Source organism: Tenrec ecaudatus, chromosome 7 (genome assembly GCF_050624435.1).
Source record: "Tenrec ecaudatus isolate mTenEca1 chromosome 7, mTenEca1.hap1, whole genome shotgun sequence".
Lineage (NCBI taxonomy): Eukaryota > Metazoa > Chordata > Mammalia > Afrosoricida > Tenrecidae > Tenrec > Tenrec ecaudatus.
The window spans coordinates 51,462,488-51,489,457 of NC_134536.1; positions in this window are offsets into that span (position 1 = coordinate 51,462,488).

Sequence of the window (26,970 nt, forward strand, 5' to 3'; positions counted from 1 at the left end):
AGAAAGGAAAGGCCATTAAATGAGAACTCATTTTCCCAAAGTGGTCACTGAAACCAGAAAGTACTTCTAATATATGCAGTATTTTTAAAAGTTCATCGAAAAGAATTAAAAGCTAATGGAATTTACCCCCAAGCTTTTTGAAGCCCTCTTGTATTCAAGCATATAATATTTTTGAACAAACTTCAACATCGTCCAAACTAAAACCAAACTCACTGCCATCAAGTCAATGCCAGCTCATAGCGACCCTGTCATTTAGGACAGGGAAGAACCGCCCCTGTGAGCTTCTGAGACTGCAGCTCTTTACAGGAGTAGAAAGCCCTGTCTTTCAACCATGAAGCAGCTGGGGCTTTCAAATTGCAGACTTTGTGGTTATCAGCCCAAAATGAAACCACTTTGTCACCAGAGCTCCCTAAACAACGTGCTAATGGAGGTAAATCCCAGGTTCATTAATCAAAGGTGTTAAAATATTTGCTTGAGACATGCTTTTTTATATATAATTTTATTGACCTATAATTCACCTATCATAAAATTCAGTGGTTCAGTCATATTAAGAAGAGTCAGGCAATCATCACCACAGACAATTGTACAACATTTTCTTCTTTCTCATGGTCATTGTTAGCTTGCAATTTTCCCATAACCTCTCCTGCCATGCCCTGAGGTAAATGTGAATCCCATTACTGTCTCCAAAGATTTACTCCGTCGAGTTCATATACAAAGAAGCAAAACAAACACAATAAAATGCAATAAGCCCAACAACGATGACAAAATAAAACAGTGAAAATTTAAACTGAAAAGACAGAAGAGACTATTTGGTTCAAAGGGGGAAATGAAAAGATAGAGTGTTAATTTTAACATCCAACAACGGCCGTACCTGACTTTACAATGCCCTCAGTCTGACAGCAGCGCTGTCCACATCCCTGGGCCATGCTCAGAAGTGATTCACCAGAGGCTTAATCCACACAGGGACCTTGCAAATAGATTTTGGGTTTCTACTGTCACCCATAGCCTTCTGCAAACTCGGCAGTTAGGATTTAAATCCTGATTCCATTCCCACCTGCAGAATGGAATGGATTTTATTATTTGCAATACTTGGATCACAAAGCCGATGTGATCATTCCATGTAGACTTAGGTGATGTCTCACTTGAATGGCTGTTTGTTTTAAGACAAACATTGAAGACGCCATATGCTAGACTTTCTGACAAACAGGGATCATCAACTTTTACACTACACTTTGATATAGCACCCATTTCTTCATGAGTGGGACCATGTCAATCAAGTAATTGTTCTTAGACTAGGGCTATGATTAGAAATGGGTTTCTTTACTTGATTTTGTTCTTCAAATTATACTAATGTCTTTTTTAATTGGGAAACTTCTCCATATAATTAGGATTACCTCCAAAGGTGCTATCAATGGGCTTGGATTCACTTTTTGGTCATGGTAATTTTAATTGTAAAACCATGAGCTTATCCACCTTTTATACTGTTAATATGTAGATATAATAAAGTGGGCAGGAAGTCCTTTAATTATTCACCAGCTTAATAAGGGTCCTTGCACAATTTGGGCAAATATTTCATGATCTAATTCTGTGTTACTCCAAGTAACAAAGATCCACCAGAACCAGCAGGGGATTCTTGGTTGCCCACCTAGAGCTTGTAGGAGAAAATTGAAAGGCGTATAACATTGTGTTTATAAACTCAGGAGGCTAGTTGGGGGTAGGGGCTTGGGGGGGAGGAAATTGAAACAGAATGTGGTTAAAAGATAAGAAGGCGGGGCAAGGGGATTGAAAGAAACTCCTGCCAGAGGGAGAGAGGGAGCAGTGGTGGGGTTCTGGCGTTGTTTACTTTCACCAGTTAGTTTAGCAATCATATCCTTCAAGGAGATCATTTTACTTTCGTCATGTCTTTCATAAGCTTCCAATTTCTCATTAAAATAGACGTTGCATGAACTGCCAGAGTAGCAAGCATATCTATCTTGCAAACACAGGTGCGATGTTAATAGCAGTAAAGATCACGAGCCTTAGTTTCATGTATTTCAAACATGCTATTGGGAGGAACCAGGCCCAGGAGAAGGACATCAAGAGAGCCAACAACAACCACGACAAAGGAACTACTCAGTACTGACACACTTGCGTCGACACAGTTGCCAGAACAGGAGGCTTAAAAGGCCATCATGGAGGGGGATGGCATAGTAGAGTTGGTTCTGTAGGATAGTTTGTGTCACACCCCCTTTGATTGCACCTAACAACAACACTACAGAAAATCAGAAGGACTTTATCTATGGAAGGTTAAGAAAACAGAAACCATTCATCAGACATCAGTAACTATAAGTCATACAGCAATTAATTTGTGTTCAGTCTGAGAGATACCCTTGCCTATATTCTGTGAAAATGATTTTACTTCTCTTTCAATGATAGGAACAGGTAGAGTTTGACCCAGCCTCATTCCCATCTTTCTTGATTCATCCATTGTTTTATTATGTTTCAAAGCTGTCTTTGTAACACAGGGTGGAGTTTAGTCTGCAGCCTACGCCAAGCCATTTGAATTTTAAATTACCCTGATGATGGACAAGTGAAGGTATATTTGAAAAATTATGCGATCCCACATTGTCATACTTGAACTTTCCAGAAAATAAAAAAATTCTCAAATGTTTTTTTCAATAGTTCACATGATAAGTTATAGTTATTAATTTCCCATTTAGATTTTAAATTACTCTGATGATGGACAAGTGAAGGTATTTTTGAAAAATTAATTTTAGTGATAATGTGTCATTATTTCCTCGAGTTGCTGGAACACAAATAGCGTGGTGGGTGGTTTTGAAGAACATGGTTGGTATATTCACAAATCTGTAGACAAATCAGGTGGACTGAAGTGATCCTTAGCTCCTTGTAAAACACAACTCAACTTTGCCTCTTGTGTACATATATATGTAGAATCTTTTCTTTTTATAAGTCAGAAGTTTAGGTACAATCTCACTAATGAAGAAAAAACGATTTTATTTAAACAGTTGCTACAATAACCGTTTGGAAACTAGGGGAAAAAAGATTGTATTATTAGAAGTTTACCATCTTGGGAAGCCTTTTATTTAATTCCAAATCTTAATTCTGGTGTTAAGAAGAAAAAGAAACCCCATAATCTATGTATTAGAAAAACAAACAAAGAAAACCTATTTCCACACCAAATTACATCCACAGACTCCTGACTTTAGCAGCCAGCACACATGTTAGGAAGACTTAATTAAATGCATACTCTATGTCAATACAGAGTAATGACTGGTGTTAAGGGCCATCAAGTGAGTTTCAACACAGAGTATCACAATGTACAGCAGACCCAACACCTCTCAGGCCTTGACCAACTCACACTTACTGTTGTTTTAAGATCATTTTTTCAGTCACTCTATCAATACATCTCATTGAGATTCTTCCTCCCCAGCTACCCCATGCCCAAACCCAGCCAAACATGATGCCCATTTCCAGGAAGTGATCTCACCCAATAGCATGGCTAAAGCATGTGAGATGAAGTATCTCCATTCTTGCTTCTAATGAATACTCTGGCTGTACTTTTTCTAAGACCAAAACCCATTTTGATGGTTTGATCAACCTACAGACATGACACACATGGTGAAAAGAAATAACCCAGGCCGTACAATAGAGTCCATTCTGACTCACAGTGGCCCTATAGAACCTGTAGAACTGCCCTGGTGGGTTTCTGAAGCTGTAAATTCTTCAGAGAAATAGAAAGTCTCATCTTTCTCCTGCAGGGAGACTGGTGGTATCGAACTGCTGGCCTGTGATTAGAAGCCCAATGCATCAGGCACCACACTACCAGGGCTCCTGGAAGCGCCTGGCGTATCCACTATTCCTACCCAACACCTTCATTCAAATACATGATTTCTTCTTCAGGGTTCTTTATCTATTGTCCAGTTTCACAGGGATATGAGGCTGCTGAAAACACATGGCTTGAGTCAGGCGCACCTTCATCCTAAAAGTGTTGCTATTATTTTCTGATATTGTGAAGATATCATTTTCAATATCTTCAGCCAGTGCAGCATGGTCTTTTACTTCTTGACTACGCTTATGGGTGTTGATTATGGATCCAGGGCAAACTTAAATCCTTGATAACTTCTTGTTTTCTACATAGTATGATGTTGCTTATTAGTTCAGCTGTAATATTTGCTTTATTTTATATTGAGGTATAATCTGTACTGAATACTGGAGTCGTTGGCCTTCATCAGCAAATGCTCCACTTTCACCAAGTTAGGTTCTATGTATGAGCTGCATAAAACAAATTGATAATGAATCCTCCTCTAATCTAGATGCTACATTCCTTTCTCTGCTCTAGTTTCTGATTATTTGCTAAACCTACAGATTGAATAAACATGGTGAAAAGCTACAACCCTGACCATTTCTGATTTTAAACCACTGTCCGGTGTTTCTTGGTTTCATCAAAATATTTGCCTCATAATCAATGTGTGTGTCCTTCGTGAACACAAATAAGTGCTTTGAAATTTGCATTCTTCATAAAGTTATTCCTTCATTTGGTATGAACCACACAACTGAGCACCTTTTCATAGTCCATGAGCAGCATGAACATAATAAAACACAGGTGACATATCTGGCACCATCTACCTTCAGCTAAGATTCTGCTAACATCAGCCGTAGTCACTACTACATTTCCCCTTCTAAATCTGGTAAGGCTTTCTGGCAGGCCCCTGTTAATTTACCATGGCAACCCTATTTTAATTATGTCCAGCAAAATCCTCACTGTATGTAATATTAATGGTATTGATATTTTCCGAATTATTTGTATCATCTTTCTTTATCATGGGCACACATTTGGATCTCTTGCATTCAATTGGCCAAATAGCTCTCTTTCAAATTTCTTGACATGAACCTGGGAAAGCTTCCAGTGTTACATGCTTTAATGAAACTTCACCATTGGTATCTCACCAATTCCTAGAGCCTCATTTTTTATCAATGTCTATAATGAAACTTGGACTTCTTCCTTTAGCCCTATTTGCACTTGACTGTGTGCTATCTTCTGAAACAGTTGAACATTGCTCTTTATGCATTCCGTGCACTTTTCAGATGTTTTTCTTATGAACATTTTGCTGATAGTATCTTTCAGTACTGTGTCCCAAGGCTTCATTTGGTTGTTGTTGTTTGTTTTTTAGTTCTTTAAGCTTGAGAAATGTGTTTTAGGGTTCTATGTCTGGGTCTTTATACATTTAATTATAATACTGTACTATGTCTACTTGAGCTGCCTTTGTAACTTTATTTTCAACTTTTACTTCATCATCAATTATTTTATATTTAGATATTCTATTGAAGAGCAAGTTACAGTCACTTCTGCCATAAGATTGGGTCTTTTCATCATTTCCTATCTTCTTTATGCCAACTCATAGCAACACTGTAGCGTGTGGTAGCACTCTCTGTGAGTTTTCCAGACTGCAATTCTTAATAGAATTAGAAGGTCCCATCAGTCCCCTCTAGGTCTGCTGATAGCTCCAAACTGATGATGGTGCTGGGTTAAGCCCAGCACTAATCCCTATGCCACCAGGGCTCCCGGAAAACTGCTAGGCATTGGAATCAATGCGAATGCCAGTGAGTGAGTGAATATCTTTTTTATGACCTTTTGTTTCTTGGGCTTTGTATCCTTATGCCCTCCTGCAACTCATCTGGTGTTCAAACATTAGGGCTCAGGGCATTAAAACTACTCTGGACATAGTCTTTAAGTCTGGGTGGGATATACTTAAAGTTGTCCTTTTAATGTAATGGACTGTAATGGCCTTGTTTTTAATTTCTTGAGCTTCAACTTGACCTTGCATCTGAGCAACACTGGTATGCCTCTGCCCTTTCTTTTTTTCAGTGATGATACTGAGGTTTTCCGTCATCTCTTTCCATAGATGCAGTCATTTTATTTCTATGTATTGCATCTGGCTAAGTCTACAGGTGTATAGGTTTTTTGTCGTTTTTTTTTTTTAACTATTTGGGGGAAATATATTTGCAATGAATAAGCTATTTGTCTGGCAAAATTCTATCCTGTGATTCTTGATTATAAAAGTTATATTTTCGAGTTACCAATTCTTCTTTGCTTCCAACTTTCACATTCCAATCACCAGTAATTTATCAGTGCATCTTGACTGTACAGCTGATCAATTCCAGACTGCAGAAATTAATTTAAAATCTTGAATTTTCTTTGGCATGATGGATTCTGTGTAAACTTGAGTAATTGTAATATTACTATTTATTCAAATTACAGTAATAGCAGTATTAACTGATCTTCCTTGAAGGTGTATGGATATTTCTCTATCACTGGTAATTGTATACTTCAGGACAGACCTTGGAATGTTCTTCTTGACAATGAATGTAATGCTATTACTGTTCACTTTGAAAGTACCAGAATTTTATATCACATCATTTTCTTATTCCAAACAGCTAATACCAGTCTGTTTTAGCTAAGTCATGTATTAAATATCTATCTTTAAACATATTATTGCATACTATGATGTTTAACTTTCCTAGTGCCATACCTTATATATTTCATGTTGTGATTAATAATGAATATTTACAGCTGTTTTTACATATTTTGATTTATGAAAAATCATCAAATGCAGTTCTCAAAAACTTTATTACCCAATTTCATTAAAGTTAACTATTTTGAGGAGCTAGTATTTATCAGATAATATTCTGCTGCTGTTCACAAGGTGTGCGTTGCCTTGTTTCAGAAGTATATCACAAGGTCATTCTAGTCGATCAGTCTGGAACCTTTGCTAAAACCATGGGTCACCCCACTGCCTCTTGAAATACCAGTGGCATCACTTAAAGCACTGTAGCAGCCCTCAGGCCACCGCCGTATGACAAACTGACAAGAATAGACTTGGATACAGGCGACCCAGTACATATTTATTTCATTTTCTATGATGAATGGCCATGGATTTCAAATTCAGACCAACATGGGTTGAAATCATTTTCTGCTCTAACTACATACATGAAGGGTGTAGTCAGCTTCTGTTTAAGTCGCCTGATTTCTCCCCAGTGGAACTAGAAGTGCTGGAACTATGACCCAACAATACAAAGAAGGATCCCAAATGCAGCTAACATCAACAAAACCTTAATGAGAGAACAGAGAGAGGTGGAGAAGACTTCAAACATTGAAAATCTTTCTGCAACCCCGAGCTGCAAACACAGGGTTCAAGATTATTAAATTCATCCTCAAATGAAAACTGAGGCTCAGCGGTTTTAGATATGAAAATAATACTTCCAGAAATATAAATGAATTCTTACAGTCAAAGAACATTGCACTCAAGATATGAGGACGGGTGAGTTTGGAAATTTCTTCTTCACTTTTAAATAAGCCCATTCAAGGTTGACTTCATAATGAGATTAGTTTGTGAAATTGTTAAATGTTCTTCTTTCCCTGCCGAAGAGCCATCAGAAATTCACAGCTCAGTAATTAATAAACAAAGCTTAGTATTATTACCTAATTAAAATATATCTCATTCCATCGTTTTATTACCCACTATTAAGATTCTTCTGCTACAGAGGGTGCACAAGAAATGTATTTCTTCTCTTTTAATTGAAAGTTCCATAGGGATAGTCTTTCATATCAGAGAACATAGAAATCACAAATGAAAAGTCATGTCATCCAGTCTAAGTTCATTCAAATAAGCTCTGAAACAATACACTGCATTGGAGTCTACCTCAGCTATCCTACTTTAAGAGTTGCTTTCATCATATACTACTGAATTCACACTTCAAGTAAGTTTTTATAATTAAGATGCTTCCTATGAAAGCATTTTCCATAGCCTGATGATTTGCTCGCTAACATATCCAGGCCCTGTAGAAAGAGAACGAGGCGAGGCATGCATGCGCTGGCTTGGCTCTGCCTCTTTCCACTTTTACAACTCTGTGAAAACTGTGTATTCTCTTTGTACATACTATCTTCTAAAAAATGTGGTCACAAAACCTTCTGACGTCTGAATCTTACATGATCTTTATAAAGGTGACAGAGATTTAACTTATACAATTAAACACTAAAGCACTATCGGACAGATATTAACATGGATGATTGAGAGGTAGCCGACGGGACTCTAAGGTATGGGTCAGTTCCACACGCTTACCCACAGAACGGTTACAGTCTTTGTGGGAGAACACATGCCTCTGAGAGGGCAAATCGATGAAGACTGTAAAGAGTGCATTGGGCCTGCTCTTTGGGTTTACATATAGAAATACGTAATGCCAAGGGTTTAAGTGGAACGGATGAACTGTGAGCTGAGTGGCAACCGTCACCAGGAAGGTGCGAAAGTTCCTGTACGAAGTCAGTTTGTCAAATAACTCACAGGTATAAGATGAAGTTATGTCAAATTCAAACAAATCCAGGCTTAGAAAAGTAGAGATTTGATCTGGAAATAGTATTTCAATATGGAGAGCCTTCTGAACTCAGGAACTACAAATATATCAAAATTAGGAGAGAAAAAAACCCTTTTCCTTTCTAGGATGAGGGACAAAAATGGATTATCAAAAACTTTTAAGAAGCAATTGTACATGCCAGGGAAATTTCCATTTGGATCCAATAGAACAAACATCTTATTGTGATTGACTAATAAGGGGTATGTTGTGCTTTAAGATAGCAGAACAAACCTTAGGTAAGAAATATACCATTGAAAACCATTCCATTTTGGTGGCAAGGGCATCAAAATTGGAAGAACTTTTACACTAAGTAATGCTTTAAGGAGCAAGAAGCATGTAGCCCTTACCTGTAAGGTCATGTTTATAGGCTTCAGGAAGCTACACCAGCCTTGAGTTGGGTTGCAAAATTGTCACGGCTGTTATTTGCTCTGATTACCAGGAACTGACTCTTGGATAGCTTAAAGATGAAATACACATTGGTGCCTGCTCGCATGCCATCCTCGTTGTCCTTATACTGTCTGAGCCCTTTGTTGCAACTATTGCCAATCATGTTCAATAAAGATGTCTCTCTTTTTATTGACCCTCTTCTTTGCAAATCACAATGTCATTTTCTAAAGAATGGTCATCCTGATGATGTGACAGAATTTAGATAGTTGCTACTCCTACCACTAGAAAGTGTGTTAGTTGTGTTTCTCACAAGAGTGGTTTGTTCGGTCATCTAGCAGTACAGGATATACTCAATACCTTCACCAACACCACAACCAAAGGCTTTAGTGCTTCCTTTGTCTTCTTTTCTAATTCTCCAGCCTGAGCGTATGAGGTGGTTGAATGTACCATGACCAGAAGAAAGCAGTCAAATGCACTCAGTTATTGTGATAGTTGGAGGGTTATAAGTCAACTTCAGCTTTTATGAAATTGTAGGGGTGGAATCCCACCTGTTAATCCAGTCACAGCCTGATGACACCTCCTTGATGCCATAAGCCTTCTGTTTAAAAGCAAGGAGAGCACAGATTCTCTCTCTCTCTCTCTCTCTCTCTCTCTCTCTCTCTCTCTCTCTCTCTCTCTCTCTCCCTCCCTCCCTCCCTCCCTCCCTCCCCCTCCCTCCCTCCCTCCCTCTCTCCCTCCCTCCCTCCCTCCCTCCCTCCCTCCCTTCCTTTGCCTTCCTGCTTGCTGAGACTCTGCACATGACCCTGAGAGTTGTGAATGTCTTTCCATGCTTCCATTCACCTTAGACCCACTAGACTCTGCACTCACTGGCCTGTGATCTTCATGTAGTCTGCATCATTGCTTGTGGTTATGTGAGTTTGAAGAAGAACTTATGGACTTGAGTTGGCCCTCTTGATATGTAAATATTCCTTGATATAAAACTCTTTCTTATGAATAGATGAGTGTCACTGGATTTTTTTCTTTAGACAACCCAGCCTAAAACAGTTATCAAAGTGATATCTGTAATTTTTTTATATTTAAAGAGGTGTTTTTTGCAGTAGAGATCTGCAGTAAAGCATGTCTTGACTGTATCTTCCATAGACCATAGATGTTGAATGTAGTAAGAATTGTATAATCAAGTACCATTTGAAGCAGAGAGAGATCAATCTGTCAACCACTTGAGAACGTAGTAGAAGCTTACATTAGAAGGAATGTGGAGTAAGGCAAATGGCTTATTGAAGAGGAGGGGTTTAGGAGAGAAAAATAGACAACTTTTTGAGTGGTGATTATGAACACTGTAATTAAATGTGCTAAATCCTTGGTTTCTAAAATGAATGCCGTATCTTAAAAATTATGACTGATTACAATTCTGAGAGGCAACCAGCATGCTTGTGGTTACTCACTGTACAGGCTAAAGTCTTATGTAATGCTACAGGATGACCTTTGCTTGTATATTACTTTGGCTCAAATTTTCTCTTTACATGTTGACAATACATTTTTAGAAATCTTGGTTCTTGAATAGTACATTCAGAATTAGAATAGTAGAAGTAGTGTTGGAAAATGGTAAGGGAAAATAATCTGACTTAGACTTATTAAAACTACAATTTATCAGAACATGTTAAACTTTAGAGGTTCATATGAATTTCATAATTGAATACTAAAAAACTTCAGTGCTATACTGCACTCTGGATGACTTGTTCCTTCCTTGTAACTCTTCTGTGAGGAGATGTTCAATTGTCTACAGATGGATTCAGCCTTTAGGTCATCTTTCTGACCCTCCTCATTTGCATCAATATGATTATCTGTTTTTTATCTTCTGATGCCTGAAAGCTGATCCCATTGACACCTCATGAAGCTGATCCCATTGACACCTCATGATCACACAAGCTGTGTGCTTCTTCCATGTGGATTTTGTTGCCTCCCTGTTATATGGCTGCTTGTTTAACTACATGCCTTTAAGACCTCAGATGCTAATTTTTTTAAGAGCCAGGCACCATCAGCTTTCATCACCACAATTGTTTATGCACCTATTTTGTCTACAGTGATCTTGTTGGGAAGGTGAGCATCGCAGAATGTCAGGTTATTAGAATAACATTCTTGTGTTGAGAGAGGACTGAGTAAAAAAGCACAGTGCCAGTCTGCTACCTTAATACTTAACATATAAACACACATAATTCATCTAATTCTTTAATGTTTCCTACCCCCCCACTGTCATGACCCAGTTCTTCCTTACAAATCAGGCTAAACATGTACATTTTTAGAGAGAAGAGCTCTGGACACATGGAATCCAGGCTGGATAAAACCCTCAGGCACAGTAATGCGATTAATGACACCATGAGGGTAGGAGGAAGGTGTGGGGAGAAGGGGGAGAAAGGGGAAACTCATTGCAATAATCTATGGATGAACCCACCCTTCCCTCTGCAGGGCAACAGAAATGTGGGTGAAGAGAAACAGTGAACAGTGTAAGATATGAAAATGACAATAATATATCATTTACCAGGGATTCACGAGGGTGGAAGGGTAGGAAAGGGAGGGGAAAAAGAGGAGCTGATACAGGGGCTTAAGTAGAAAAAAATTCTTTGAAAATGATGATGACAACATATACACAAATATTATTGATACAGTTGATGTAAAGATTGTTGTAAGAGAAGTGAGAGCCCCCAACAAAATGAGTAAAAATATTTTTTTTTCCTAACTTCACAATTTTAACAGGGCTTTCAGAAATATACATAAAAATATCCCAAAAGTGAGATGAACATATCTGATCAGAGCACACGGGAGCAGATGAAGGGGCAGGAGGAGAGAGTGGAGCACAGCCTGGCCCACCAGGCCGTGATGATGATGTTCCTTAGTAGAGCAGCCAGTCCACAGAGAGAACAACATGGCTGGCCCCACCATGAGAAATGATGCCAATCAGTGACTACGGGCGATACAGGGGACTGCACTGGAGACACAGTGTGGGAATTGCACCTGACCTGATCCCACCACACCGAGGCAAATCACTGGGGGAGTGCAGCGGAACAGCAAGGGAATGGAGTGGCAAGGTCCCCAGGGAATGCTGAAAGTGGACTTTGGGGCCAGGGAGTGGTGCCCCAACAGACTGGACTGGAAAACGCTCCTAAGGGCCAGCAAACGATCCCTGAACTAACTACAAGCTTTTCTCTTGTGAACTGTTTTGTTCTGTTCTTTGTCAGTGGTATGTTTTTGTTGTCTGGTTGTATACTGTTGCTTTGTTTTCCTCTGTCTTGTTTTCGTGCATGTTAGTGTCTCCACAGGTCTGTCTGAATAGGACAGGCTGTATGAACTATCTGGAGGAAAAACAACGGGACCGACAGTTCCGGGGGGACTTGGGGTGGGGGTAGGGGGGTAAAGAAGTGGTGGTAACAAACACAGGGACAAGGGAAAAACATGGGACCCCAAATGGTAGAGAGGGGGGAGTGGCAGACCTGGTGGGAAATGATCAAGGGTAAGGTTGCTTAGAGAAGAGGTATACTCTAGCCCAGGTGGCGACGAAGCATGGTAGTAGGGCAGGAGGAAAGTCAAGGGAGATGGAGGAAAGAGCTAGGAGTCACAGGGCATTTATGGAGGTCTAGACAAAGACATGTACATGCAAATATATATAGGAGGATGGGGAAATAGATCTATGTGTCTATATTTATAGGTTAAGTATTAAGGTGGCGGAAGGACCTTGGGCCTCTACTCAAACACTCCCTCAATGCATAAATACCTCCTTTTATTAAATTGGAACTCTATGATGCTCACTCTCCCGACACAACGGCTGGAGCCAAAGTGGGTGAACAAGGAAATGTGGTGAAGAAAGCTGATGGTGCCCGGCTATCAAAAGAGATAGCGTCTGGGGTCTTAAAGGCTTGAAGGTGAACAAGCGGCCATCTAGCTCAGAAGCAAAAAAGCCCACATGGAAGAAGCACACCGGCCAGTGTGATCACGAGGTGCCAAGGTACCAGGTATAAGGCATCATGCAAAAAAAAAAAAAGATATGTGTGTGTATGTATGTGTATATGTGTGTATACGTATATATGTATATGTATATATATATATACCATATTAAATGAAGGGGGAAGTGCAGAGTGGAGACCCAAGGCCCAAGTGTCAGCCAATGGAGATCCCCTCATAGAGGGGTTTAGGAGAGGAGATGGGTTAATTAGGGTGCGAGGTAGTACCGATGAAGTACACAGCTTTCCCCCAGATCCTGGATGCTTCCTCCCCCCAACTACCATGATCCGAATTCTACCTTGCAGGGCTGGATAAGACAGAGGCTGTACACTGGTACATATGAGGGCTGGAGGCACAGAGAATCCAGGGTGGATGATACCTTCAGGACCAAGGGTGTGAGGGACGATGCTGGGAGAGTGGAGGGTGAGTGGGTTGGAAAGGGGGAACTGATTACAAGGATCCACATGTGACCTCTTCCCTGGGAGAGGGACAGCAGAGAAGGGGGTGGGGGAGGGAGACTCCGGATAGGGCAAGATATGAAAAAATAACGATGTATAAATTACCAAGGGCACATGCGGGAGTGGGGAAAGGGGAGGGAGTGAAAAAAAAAAAAGAGGACCTGATTCAAGGGGCTTAAGTGGAGAGCAAATGCTTTGAGAATGATTGGGGCAGGGAATGTATGGATGTGCTTTAAACAATTGATGTATGTATATGTATGGATTGTGATGAGTTGTATGAGTCCCTAATAAAATGTAAAAAAAGAAAAAATATATATCCCAAAAGTTTGTGACTATAAAAACTAAGTAATCATACTCTTTTCATGATTTGAAACTCATTTCATAACTGATAATTTATTACTATTTTTAGATCAAGTGCACAATAATATATTTGCCTAGAGCAACATTTGCAAGAAGGTGTTCATATCAGAATTACCTAGAGAACTTTAAAAAAATTAGATTCTGACTTCTCCATCCTAAAGGTTTATCAAAATGTTATATGCACAGAGCTGGGTTGGGGAAAGGTTGCTTATGTAGAGTCTGAATTATGAAGACAAACTCAATGAATTACATGTTCAAGAAATTTGGGGGGATGATTCCAAAAAATGGCATCTCTACCCTCATTCCTATCCCTACCCCTAAACACTACAATCCTAACTTTTATCATTGCTCGATGAGAGAAATGAAGTGAATATGTGGTGGACAAAGCCCTAAGGTTACAGTAAGAAAACCAGTCAGTCACAGTTCTAATGTAATTTCAGTTTCCTATATGACTTTAGAAGAGTCATTTATGTGGATTTAGCCTCATTTACATAACTCTAAATCAATTATGTTGAATTAAAAAAGATCTCTAGGATCCTAAGTTCACATGGGATAGCACTGTATAATTTTTCACTAACCATAATGATTCTAATTAACTTCCATGAGACCATTTCTACTAATCTTGGTTGAGCTTTTCAGAAGACTAAAATTAAATTGCCACGCAAAGAACATTATACCAAAGAATTCAGGACTTTCTCATTTGTTAAGTGATTGTGAGGAAAATTTATTTTAAGGCAGAAGTAAGAATTGGTGACAATGAAATAAATGTTAAGGATTGAGAGTTAAATACCAAGGGCTCAAAGCCATGATTATTCGTTACACCAGATGTTATTATATAGGTAATAATTGGGACCATGTTTACAAAAAGATTGAACCAATCTAAATAATTCTTTCTTTACTTTTTTTAAAAAGTTTCCAATCATCCATAAAAACAGGAAACAATTCAGTGAATGGCATTTATCTTCTCCTAGGAAAATGGCCTGCTTAAAATTGTAGGACTTAACTGGTCTTTGTTCTTTTCTGTTCAAATGCAATAAGAGGTGATGAGGTTCAACTAATGCGAGGTTAATTATCCTATTTCCAATTCCCTGAATTCTATCCACTTTACTCTCATGGGCTCCTTCAAGTTTTTCTTACACAATCTTTCATCATGTGTGTTAATATTTATTTTCAAACTAAAATCTAATGAACATGTGGCTTTGGGGTATTTTTCATTTAAAATGAGTCACAGGGAAGTGTAAGGAGCCTGTATTTATTTTGATATCATGAAGCTAAGTTACACAGTCTCAAAAGTGCAGTAATCACAAGTCCTACTTCCGATGTCTTACCAAGTACTGCCACAACCAGAAATAATAGATGTCTAATTATTATAAAGAGTGTAATGTTTTCTATCAGTTAAAATAAATAAATTAAGATACAAGGTTGATAATAGATAGAAACTTTAAAAAGAGGTGATGACACTAACAAAGACACAGCCCTGGCTCACAGGTGTATCCACCCATCAATCCTGGACGATGAATTTAATTTTGGGAATAATAAATAATCTTCAGATAGACTAAACATGCTTTCAATTTATAAAACTCAAGATAAAAAGGTTACTTGTCTATGTTACTGTATATTTTCAAATGAAAATATGAAGAAAACTAACCACTCTCTTCTTCCAAAACCCCAAACCCAAAACACTGCCTCATGGAGATAATCCTGTAGAATTCAAGAATAAGGGCCAATGAGAATGCAGGGTATGGATGAAGGCAAGTCAGGGGAGTCCTGCCACCCAATGCCTATAAAATCCAGTGTTGTACCTGCAATTATCAGCCAATTCTTAACCATGTTGTCACCAAGACACCTGTTTGGTGATATTAAAATGGTTACTGCCAGGGTTTGCCATTCGAAATCTCTCAAACAACCATTCTCTCTTCTAAAAATTATTATTTTGTGTATTCCCAAATGTTAAGTCCTTTATAAAATCAGTTAGCCTTTCTTGCTCTTATCCCCATTCCATGGAGTTCCTAGCCTGGATCTCAAATTCCAGACCATTGTAAATTATATGTGGGCATAAAACAAAAGGAAACAAAACAAAAAAGCAACAACAACAAAACAGTATCCTCAAGATGTTTCCAACTCAGAGTGATCCCATTGGGAGTTCTTGAGAATCTGATCTTTCCAGGAGCAGACATGCTTATCTTCATTACACGGAGCCTCTGGTGGTTTTGAACCACCAACCTCTTGGTTAACAGCCCAATGCCGGCCCCATAGCACTGCTAAGGCTCCTGTAACTGGAGTATAGAATGAGAGGTCCCTGCTGCTTACCTGGTATCAATTATTAACAGGTAAATTGTTCCGAGTAGTACATCCTGTGTGCTTGGAGGGATATAATTTATAGATTTTCTTAAACATAAAAACTCTAAGCAAAATTATGATGAGGTCAATTTAATTCAATTTAATAAGCATGCGATTTGGGGAGCACTGGATTGAACATGGACACAGATAGTAAATGCACACTCTTAATTAGAACCCTGATTCTAGTCTAGTATAGGAGAAGATATCCAGAAATTTGCATGACTGTACTATAAATTAGAATAAATTAGCACATGGAAAAAGCATTAATAAAGTTAATGTCAGCATTCTATGATAGTGAATACATTGAAGTAGGACTGCTTGGTCAGTGATTATGCAATCTAACCTGAGAGTATTTTACCGACTTATTCCAGAATAACCTTTCACTGTTTATAAAGCAAACGCCAGTCATCTTTTCTCCTACTGTTGCCTATGCCCTGATGTTTACTAAGAACCATAGCATTGACCTGTTAGCCAATAATGTTGACAGTTCAAACCCACCAACTGCTCCGAGGTACAAAGTGGAGACTCTGCTTCTGTACAGGCTTTTGACTGCTGTGAAGATGAACAGGGTACTGACTCTCTATCTCTGGGCTTGGGTTTCAGTTCTACCACCTGGCACCACAGGTAGGTTCTTGGCTACAAAACAGAAGTTGGAGGTTCCAAATTCCCCAGTACCTCAACTCTGCTAATGTTCTCATGATCCTGACTACTTGTTCTCATGAAAATTATAGCTTTGGAAACCCAAGGTTCTTGCAAGGAGCTGCTTTGAACCAGAATAAAAAATAAAACAATAATGACAACAAATAAACAAGTTATAGTCTTTCCTTCACAGAGTCTTCATGACATTCTTTCCAAAATCCCCACACTATAAATTTCGAAATTTATTTTCTGAATGTAATTGAATTGCAACCGTAGTTAGAAAATTTGACCTTACTGATAGAAATGAAACCGGAGGTCCCATGATATATATAATTATGCAAGACCAAATATTTCTTCCTCAAAAAATTTCTTTTTCCAAAAACACAATGGTGACACATTTAGACTTCTCCAGATGGAATGCACATAAATCGAATAAACACCTATGGGAAGAAACGATAGGAAATGAGATACCAGCAGCTGAAACCAGGAGAGGGGCAAATTGTAGAATGGACTATCAACTACTCACATATAAGTTCATATTGAAACTGTAGAAAATTAAAACAAGAGAATAAAAGCCAAAATACAACCTTCAATTTTATTTTCCCTGAATTCTGAGAAATATCTCAGGAACAGATTTAACACATAGAATGCTCTAGAATGACATTAAGATGAAGAAAGTAAAAGGTAGTCAAAATCCACAAAGAAATAAAAATAAAAGTGAGTGACTGAAGAGATGTTGAAACTTGTCCTTAATCTATAGAGTAACTAAGGCAAATGGAAGAAAGGATGAAGTCAAACAGCTGAACAGAGAAAGCATTCCAAAACACCATCTGAGAAGACGTAGTATTATAAGGAACTATTGAAAGCCCTAGAATTAGAAAATCTGAACGGAAGAACACGCCGTGCATATCTAAACCTGAAAGACATTAAGAAAATCATCAAGCCTCAAGTTGCAATAATAAAAGATTCGATGAGTAAAGTATTAAATGATGCAGGAAGCATCAAAGGAAGATGGAAAGAACACACGGAGTCACTGTGCCAAAAAGAATTAGCTGGCATCCAACCATTTCAAGAGGTAGTATATTTCAAGAACCAATGGTACTGAAAGAAGAAGTTCAAGTTGCAGTAAAATCAGTTTAAACTAAGCTTCAGGAATTGACAGAATGCCAATGGAAATGTTTCAACACACTGATGAAGCTCTGAAAGCACACAACTATCTTTACAGAGAAATGTGGAAGCTCCCTGGCCAACGGATTAGAAGAGATCCATATTTTTATGCATTCCAAAACAATGTGACACAGTGCTGAAATTATAGAACAGTATCATGACCATCACATACAAGTAAAATGTATCCAGAGACCATTCAACAAGGGGAGCATCAGTACATTGACAGGGTGCTGTCAGAGGTTCAGGCCAGACATAGAAGAGGATTTGGAACCAAAGATATCATTTGTGATGTCATATGGATCTTGGTTGAAAGCAGAGAATACCAGAAAGATGTTTACATGTTGTTCATTGACTATTCAAAGGTATTTGTCTATGTGGATCATAATTATAGATAGCCTTTAGAAGAATGGGGCTTCCAGAGCATTGCACTTTGCTCAGGCAGCACCTGTACATGGACCAAGAGGCTGTTTTGTGAACAGAACAAGTGAACACTGTATAGGTTAGCATCAAGAAAGGTGTGTGTAATGTTACCTCATCTCAGCATACTTAACCAATCTGTATGCTGAGAAAATATCAGAGATTCTTTCTTATATGTAGAAGAATGTGATATCAAGATGGGATGAAGATTTATTAACAATCTGCTATATGCAGGTGACACAACCTTGTTTGCTGAGTATGAAGAGGACTCAAAGCCCTTGCTAATGATTATCAAGGACTGCATTTTTCAGGATACACTAAAACTCAATGTAAACAAAAATCATCACAATTGGACCAATAGGTAATATCTTGATAAACCGAGAAGAGATTGAAGTTGTCAAGGATTTTGTCTTCATGGAGCCTTGGTGGCAAAATGGTTATAGATTAAGCTGCTAACTGCAAGGTAAGCTGTTTGAAACCATCAGCTGCTCCGAGGCAGAAAGATGAGGCCTTCTATTCCAGTAAAGAGTTAGTCTCAGAAACCCAAAGGGGCTGTTTTGTCTATAGGATCACTATGGGTGAGAACTGATGTGAGGCATTTCTTTTTTTTTGGGGGGGGGGGGTGTTTGTTGTTTGTTGATTAATAAGCAATGCTCATGGAAGTAGTACTCAAGAGATCAAAGGATGCATTACATTCGGTAAATCTTCCACACAAGACTTCTTTAAAATATTAAAAGCAAGGATGCTACTTTGAGGAGTAACCTGTATCTGACCCAAGTTATGTTTTTTCTCGATAATCTCATATGCAAGTGAAAGTTGGACTTTGACTAAGGAAGACCAAAGAAGAATCGCTGCCTTTGAATTATAGTAAAGAATATTGAAAGTAACATGAAAAGAAACAAAGCTGGTATGAGAGAATTACAGGCAAAATGTTCCTTAGAAGCAAGACTAAAGAAAGTCATTGTGTACTTTGTAAATATTCTCAGGAGAGACCGTTAACAAGTCTATTACTGCCCTTGAGTCTATTCTGACTCAGAGTGACCTACATGACAATTCATTTCTGAGACTGTAACTTTAAGGACATAATTCTTGAACTTCATATAAATCACAAATTTACACTCTTTACTCTTTTTTATCATGTATCTGCACAGCAGCACATTCTAAGTTCCCATAGCAATGTTCATCCTCTCCATATGTATAAAAAAGTAGATGGAACTATGCTTTTAATATTTATTTCATAAACACAGTTTTGATGAAAGATTATATTTTTCTCCCTTTGAATTTTTTACTTCATAAATACATATAAAATGGAAAGAGAAAAAGTGACAAACCACCAGAATGTGACATACTGTCCTTTATTTCAGTTTTGTGTTAGGCACCAAATTCCTAGGAGGTAGTATGAGTGAATTACACAACTCCAGAAAGTGTTCGAAGAGCTCAACCCATTGTTAGCACCATTGCTTTAAGCTCATGAGAACTGGAAAGGAGATTTTCAAAGATGAACATAACATGTTCACAGAAGAGAAATTGCCTGTTTCTAATCTATCAAACACAATGACAACTGTCCAAGACGCCTATATCTAAAGGGATGGAGGCGACGATGTTGTAGTGGTTCCAGGTTGGACTGCAATCTCCATGGTCAGCAGATCAGGACCACAAACCATTCTGTGGGAGAAAGATCATGCTCCCTACTTCCATAAACAGTTACAGACTCAGAAACCCACGGGGGTCTCTATGAGGCAGCATCGACTCGAAGGCAAAGAGCCTAAATGAATGGGATCCTATTTCTTTCTTTTTTTATAAATCATTTTATTAGGAGCTCATACAACTCTTATTACAATCCTTACATACATCTATTGTGTAAAGCACATTTGTACATTCTTTGCCCTCATCATTCTCAAAATATTTGCTCTACATCTAAGCCCCTGGCATCAGCTCCTCTTTTTCCCCCTCCCTCTCTGTTCCCCCCTCCCTCATGAACCCTTGATAATTTATAAATCATTTTTTGTCATGTCTTTCCCTGTCTGACATTTCCCTTCATCCACTTTTCTGTTGTCCGTCCCCCAGGGAAGTTGTTATATGTAGATCCCTGTAATCAGTTCCCCCATTCCAACCCACCCTCCTGCCACATTCCCAGTATCACCACTCACACTACTGGTCCTGAAGGGATCATCCGCCTTGGATTCCCTGTGTTTCCATTTCAAATTTGTAACGATGTACATCCTTGGGTCTAGGCAGATTTGTAAGGCAGAATTGGGATCATGATAGTGGGTGGGGAGGAAGCATTTAGGAACTAGAAGAAAGTTATATGTTTCATCATTGCTACATCTCACCCTGACTGGCTTATCTCCTCTCTAAGACCATTCTCTAAGGGGATGTCCAGTGGCCTACAAATGGGCTTTGGGTCTTCACTCCGCACTACCCACCTCATTCACAATGATATGATTTTTTTGTTCTGATGATACCTGATCTCTTCAACACCTCATGATCTCACAGGCTGGTGTGCTACAGTGTTACAGGGAAAGAGGGACCAGATTTTAACCCAGTGTTCCAGGATGTGAATGCAACATGCTGGCATGGAGTAGGGAACCAGTGAAGAGGTCTGAGGAGCCAGGCCTTATCCCAACTACTATGTGAACACCTGCCACTCCCCCCAGAAGAATTTATTTCAAAGGACAGCATTGAATATGCAGCTCCTGGAGAAGGACATAGCTGATCAGAGCACATGGGAGCAGATAAAGGGGAGGAGGAGAGAGTGGAGCACAATCCTGACCCACCAGACCTAGAAGATGATGTTCCCCATTAGAGTAGCCAGTCCACAGAGAGGACCACATGGCCAGCCCCACTATGAGATATGACTTTTCTCACTGACCCATAGCCCTACAGGGGACAACACTGGAGACACAGTGTAGGAATTGCGCCCGATCTGATCCCACCACACCAAGGCAAAACACTAAGGAGGCGCAACAGAATAGCAAGGGAATAGAGCGGTGAGGTCCCCATGATATGCTGAAGGTGGACTTTGGGGCCAAGGCATGGTACCCCAACAAACTGGACTGGAAAACACTCCTAAAGACAAACAAATAGTCCTTGAAATAACTACAGGCTTTTCTTTCTTGTTGTGTTGTGTTTTCTGTCATTGGTTTGTTGTTGTTTTGTTGTATATTGTTGCTTGGTTTTGTTCTGTCTTAAATTTGTGCATGCTGTTATCTCTGCAGCACTGTCTAAATAAGATAGGCTGGATGAATACAACGGGACTGACAGGAGAAAACAACGGGACTGACAGTTTTGTGGGGGAGGGGCATGAGACATGAGGAGGTGCGGAGAAAGGAAGTGGTGTTAACAAACCCAGGGAAAGGGAACAACAAGTGATCCAAATTGGTGGTGAGGAGGGTGTAAGAGGCCTGGTTGGGCATGATCAAGGGTAATGCAACCAAGAGGAATTACTGAAACCCAAATGAAGACTGAGCATGATAGTGGGACAAGATGAAAGTCAAAGGAAATAGAGGAAAGAGCTAGAAGGCAAAGGTCATTTTTAGAGGTCCAAATAAAGGCATGTGCATATGTAAATATATATATTTGGAAATAGATCTATGTGCATATATTTATAGTTTTCATATTAAGGTAACAGATGATCATTGGTCCTCCACTCAAGTACTCCCTCAATTCAAGAATACTTTGTTCTATTAAATTGGCATTCTATGATGCTCACCTTCCCAACACAATCACTGAAGACAAAGCGGGTGAATAAGCAAATGTGGTGAAGAAAGCTGATGGTACCCGACTATCCAAAGATATAGCATCTGAGGTCTTAAAGGCTTGAAGATAAACAAGCAGCCATTTAGGTCAGAAGCAACAAAGCCAACGTGGGATCCTATTTCTAAAATGAAAAGAGGATTCAGGATAAATCACACAGGCAATGATGCTCAGGTAAAATGAAGAATATTATGAGTATGCAAATCAGAAAGCAATATGAAAGCACTATCTTAAATAATGTTTTATTGTTATGTTAGGTATTTTAAAATATTTTAATCAATATTTTGAAACTATTTCTTATATTATAATCAGTAAACACCAGTCCCTGGAAAAGAATATCATGCTTGGTAAAGTGGAGAGACAGTGAAAAAATAATGGCCCTCAGAGATATGCATTGATACAGTGGCTGCAAAAATGGGATCAGCCTAGTAACAATTGTGAGGATCATCCAGGACAAGGCAGTGTTTCTGCTGTGCATTGGGTTACTATGAAGTAGAATCGACTCTATGGCACCCAACAGCATTAATATACTAGGCAGAACACAGACTGAATGAATCAATAAGGGCTCCCTCATCATTAACGTTATACAAAAATTCATCTAACTTTCTGTTTCTATTCATGACCTTAGACAAAGTTTAAATAAAGTGTCAATCCTTAGTCTGTTCTTCTTCCTTACTGAATGATATGGTTATATATGTCCAGAATTTTATCTATTTCTTTTCCTAAAAATTAGTAAAGTTTAATTTCACTTCTATTTTATTCCTGTGCTAAATAACACACTGCATCTAAACTCACATAAATAATTCAGAATATAAAATGAGAGGTTATGACAAGAGCATCAGACATAATTTTAAAATAATAGCCATTCTTCTTGTGACTTATGGGATTTCAGATAGGGTCATACTGAAAGGATATGATAAATTGGATAAGAGATTTTCTATAATTAGTTTTATTTACTATAGCATTTAAAAACATGATAAAATAATATATTTCCTTCATATCTTCTTGACATGCTTGCTTTATAGGATTATATTTGTTTTGCAAAGCTAGGCCACTTGATTGCCATCCATCAGGCTCACAAACTCGCCCAGGCAGGTAGTAAACAAGTGAAAAAGTCACTTTAATTCCACCTCTTAAATTCTGAATGAATATAGGTAGTAAATTTTATAAACCAAAAATTTACTCTTTTTTCAGGTTAAATATTCTATTCATTCATTCAATTATTATTGAGTCAATAAGGAATCTAACTATGTATGCAGCATTTATTGAGTGTCTGCTATATAGCAGGCAGCACAGGGAGTGAATGAATCAATGAATACTCCCTGATCCCACCTTTGTACAAACAATTTAAATCAGGTAAATAATTATTGACTTTAGGATGAATTCAGACCAGACGTTTCCATGCTAACATTCTCTGTTTACCTCGTAGTGCCATTGGTAGAGAGGTTAGAATCATTAGCAAGACAACTAAGACAGGGATTCTGTCCCATCTGGCCCAGATACCTTTTAGGGTCTTACTCCACCTTATTGGTTTTCATTTCCCTCATATGGCACCTTGGCCATCTCCCAGGCAATTCGGTAAACAGAAGTCCATTCTAATTCAAGGTCTTTAGCAATGTAGTTCCTCCATGGACTAGCCTCCTACAGGTTTTTAGTTTTTCATAAAGACTCTCATAGGTAAGGTTTTCTATCAATGTGACTGGGGCAGGATTGTCAATGGCTGGTAGTTATGATATAGCCCGCCCCGCACCCCCAGCATGCCCCTCCACCGTTAATGAGGACCAACGTAATAATTAGTTCCCTAATGACATCACTACAAGTAACCATCATTTGGAAAGAAATTTCCTCAGGGGTGTAGCCTACTGCCAATATAAGTGAATATTGTGAAAAGCTTGCTTGCCTTTTACTGTGTGTGAATTCTGCATTTGGCTAGTTCTTTGATTCTTAGGACTTGAGCTCATGAACTTCCATTTATTCTGTGGACTTTGAATTAATTCATGTATGCATCCTCACACTGGACCTGCCAACATCGGATTCATTCACCTCTGTGGCCACAAGCGTATCGTCTTCCTGCTGATCTGGGTTTATCAATGTGCACAGATTCATGAGACAGAAGAAGCCTCCAGATTAATATCTGACCCATGAACTTAGAATTTGTCCAAACTTGGAAATTGTTTGATTACATAATTGTGTGAGCCAATATCCTTATATAAATTTATATATATATGTAAATAGTAAAAATATATGTATATACATAATACATATAATATATATGTTATAATATCTAGTATATAAGAATATATAAGAAATGCAATATAAGTATATTTGTATATTTTTGTTAAGTAAATGTATTATGTACATAAAAATTATAAATACATATTGATTTATATAATGAACTTCTATAAATACATATGTAGAATTCCCTGCTTCTATAACTGTGTGAATCATTCTATCTATAATATATTATATGTCATTTATATATAGAATATTATATATGTATAACCTTCACTGGGTTTGCTTTCTACTGAACCCAACCTAAGACAAATCCCTCATCCTACTTGTCTAGATCATAACAATATAAATTTCCTCCACTTATATTTACCCAGCACAGTGTACATTTTCTTTGTAATATGTATTAATAATTTTTCTTTCATATCTGTTAATTGTGTAGCTCTCCCAATTCATTGAACAATTTTTGAAGGCAGAGATGGTTACTTTCTGGTTCTTTGTTATATTGTGAGCCTCAAGTGGGTTGTTGAACAGACAAAATACTACTTCATAGATCTCACACTATAGGATGTATACTTATAATTTTATACTGTTTGGACCAACTCAGGAAATCTAAGACATGTGTTTACTTAAGTTATGAAAAGCCAATTATCTCACTGCACAAAATACGATGTGCTCCTGAGATCCCAGCCAAAATGCTTACTGGGCATCTTGGCATTGACTGGCAAAATGTTTAGACCTCATTTCCTATGGAAGTAGTTTCCATTTACTGACCTGGAAACCTAACTACCACTCTTAAACGTCCAGCCCAAATGCTTAATGAATATCCCAATGAGACAGCATTGATTAAATATCAAAATATTTAGTCCTTTTCCATTTGCTGATCTGGAAACCCAACCCTGACTTTAGTCATTATATTTCCAAAGTTCCATACAATGAATAAACAAAGGAATTTTAGAAGAATAGCTCGTCTATAAATTGCAAATTATAGGATCATCTTCTGATTATAGTGTGCTTCATTTTCATTTAATGTGATAACATCAGAATAAATTACTTTAATTTAAAATATAATTATTTTCAAATGTTCTTTTTATGGCTGTGGAGACTAGCACTAAATACTCTTATCTTAAAAACAAGTATAAAAAGCCAAATTGATTTCTCATGAAGCTCTCTTTAAATGCTTTTAATGTTTATAGTTTTATGGTTTCTACTGTTATAGTGTTCTTTCAAAAATTTTTTGGCCTTAAACCATTTTTTTCAATTTGCCATGATGTGCTTTATTAAATATTTGATAATTGGATTTCAGTAGCACACATTGTGCAATTGTATATTACATTTATGGTAAGAAGATAAAGTTGGACAAATATTTTGGATAACATAGCTATGGAGAAAAATTATTATTTATAATTTTATATTTTTAAACTTTTCAATGAAAAAAAATGAGGTCCTTAGGTCAAATATGACCAGGGAAGTTCTAGTTCTAACAAACTGTTTAAAACAAAATTTAGCTAATAGATACAAAATCTTTACTAGTGAATAAAGTACCCTCCATTTGTTTCCATTTTACTGATAAACAATACACTACAAAAAATTCTGTGAAGGAAGGAACAATATTGGTTTACCTAACCTTCTCTTAAAGTGTTGAAGTATAAGGATGTCACTTTGAAGACTATGGCGTGTCTGACCCAAAACATGGTATTGTCAATCACTTAATGTGTCAAAGTTGCATATTGAATACACAAGGTCAAAGAAGACTCCATGTACGTAAATGATGATGCTGATGAACAATGTTTAATGTACCATGGACTGTGAGAACACAAACCAACAAGTTGGTCTTGGTGGAAATACAAGCAGAATGCTCCTTAGAGAAGTTCTTCACTTCACATGCTGAGACGGGCCATCAGAGAGTCCAGTCCCTGGAGAAGAACATCATGCTCGGTGAAATGAAAAAGCGATGGAAAGATTAAGACCAGCAGGAGATGGAGTGACTCCAACAATGGGCTCAAATATAACAACCATTACAAGGATAATCCAGGACTGGGAAGTTGTGAAATAAGCATCAGGCATGAAAACAGAAAAAATTTCAGATAGGAATTACATCAAAGACCAGAGTGAACATAGGAGGAAACTGTGACATTTTCTCTCAATTATAGAATAACCAGGGCACATTGGGGGAAATAATAAAGAAAAAGATCTGAACAGAAATTTCAAAGGGCAGCTTGAGGAAACAAAGTAGAGAACCAAAATGAAAGACCACAATCATATATCAAAAGAACTAAAAAACAAATTAAAGCCTTGCGTTGCAGTATTGAAAGATTCTACAGGCAAAATACCGAATGATGCAGGAAGTATCCGAAGAAGATGATCAAACTACACAGTCACTGCATCAAAAAGAACAAGCTGGTATTCAACCTTCTCAAGAGGTAACACGAACAAGAACAAATGGTTGTGAAGGAAGAAATCCAAGCGCACTGAAGGTATTAAGGGAAAAAAAAATCTAAGGGATTGACGGGGTACCGACTGAAATGTTTCAACAAGTTGATGAAGCACTGGAATCACTCACTGCCATGATATTATCAGTCTCCTCAAATGAAAAGTAGACCATAGAATATGGAAGCCCAAAGAAGAAACAACGCATTTGAATTATTGTCCTGGCTAAGAATATTGTAAGTACTGTGGACTGCCAAAAGAATACAGATTTGTCTTGGAATTAGTACATTCAAAATTCCCTTTAGAAGCAAGCATTTTGAGACTTCATCTAATGTACTTTGGGTATATTGTCCGGAGAGACCAGTACCTGGAGAAGGACATCACA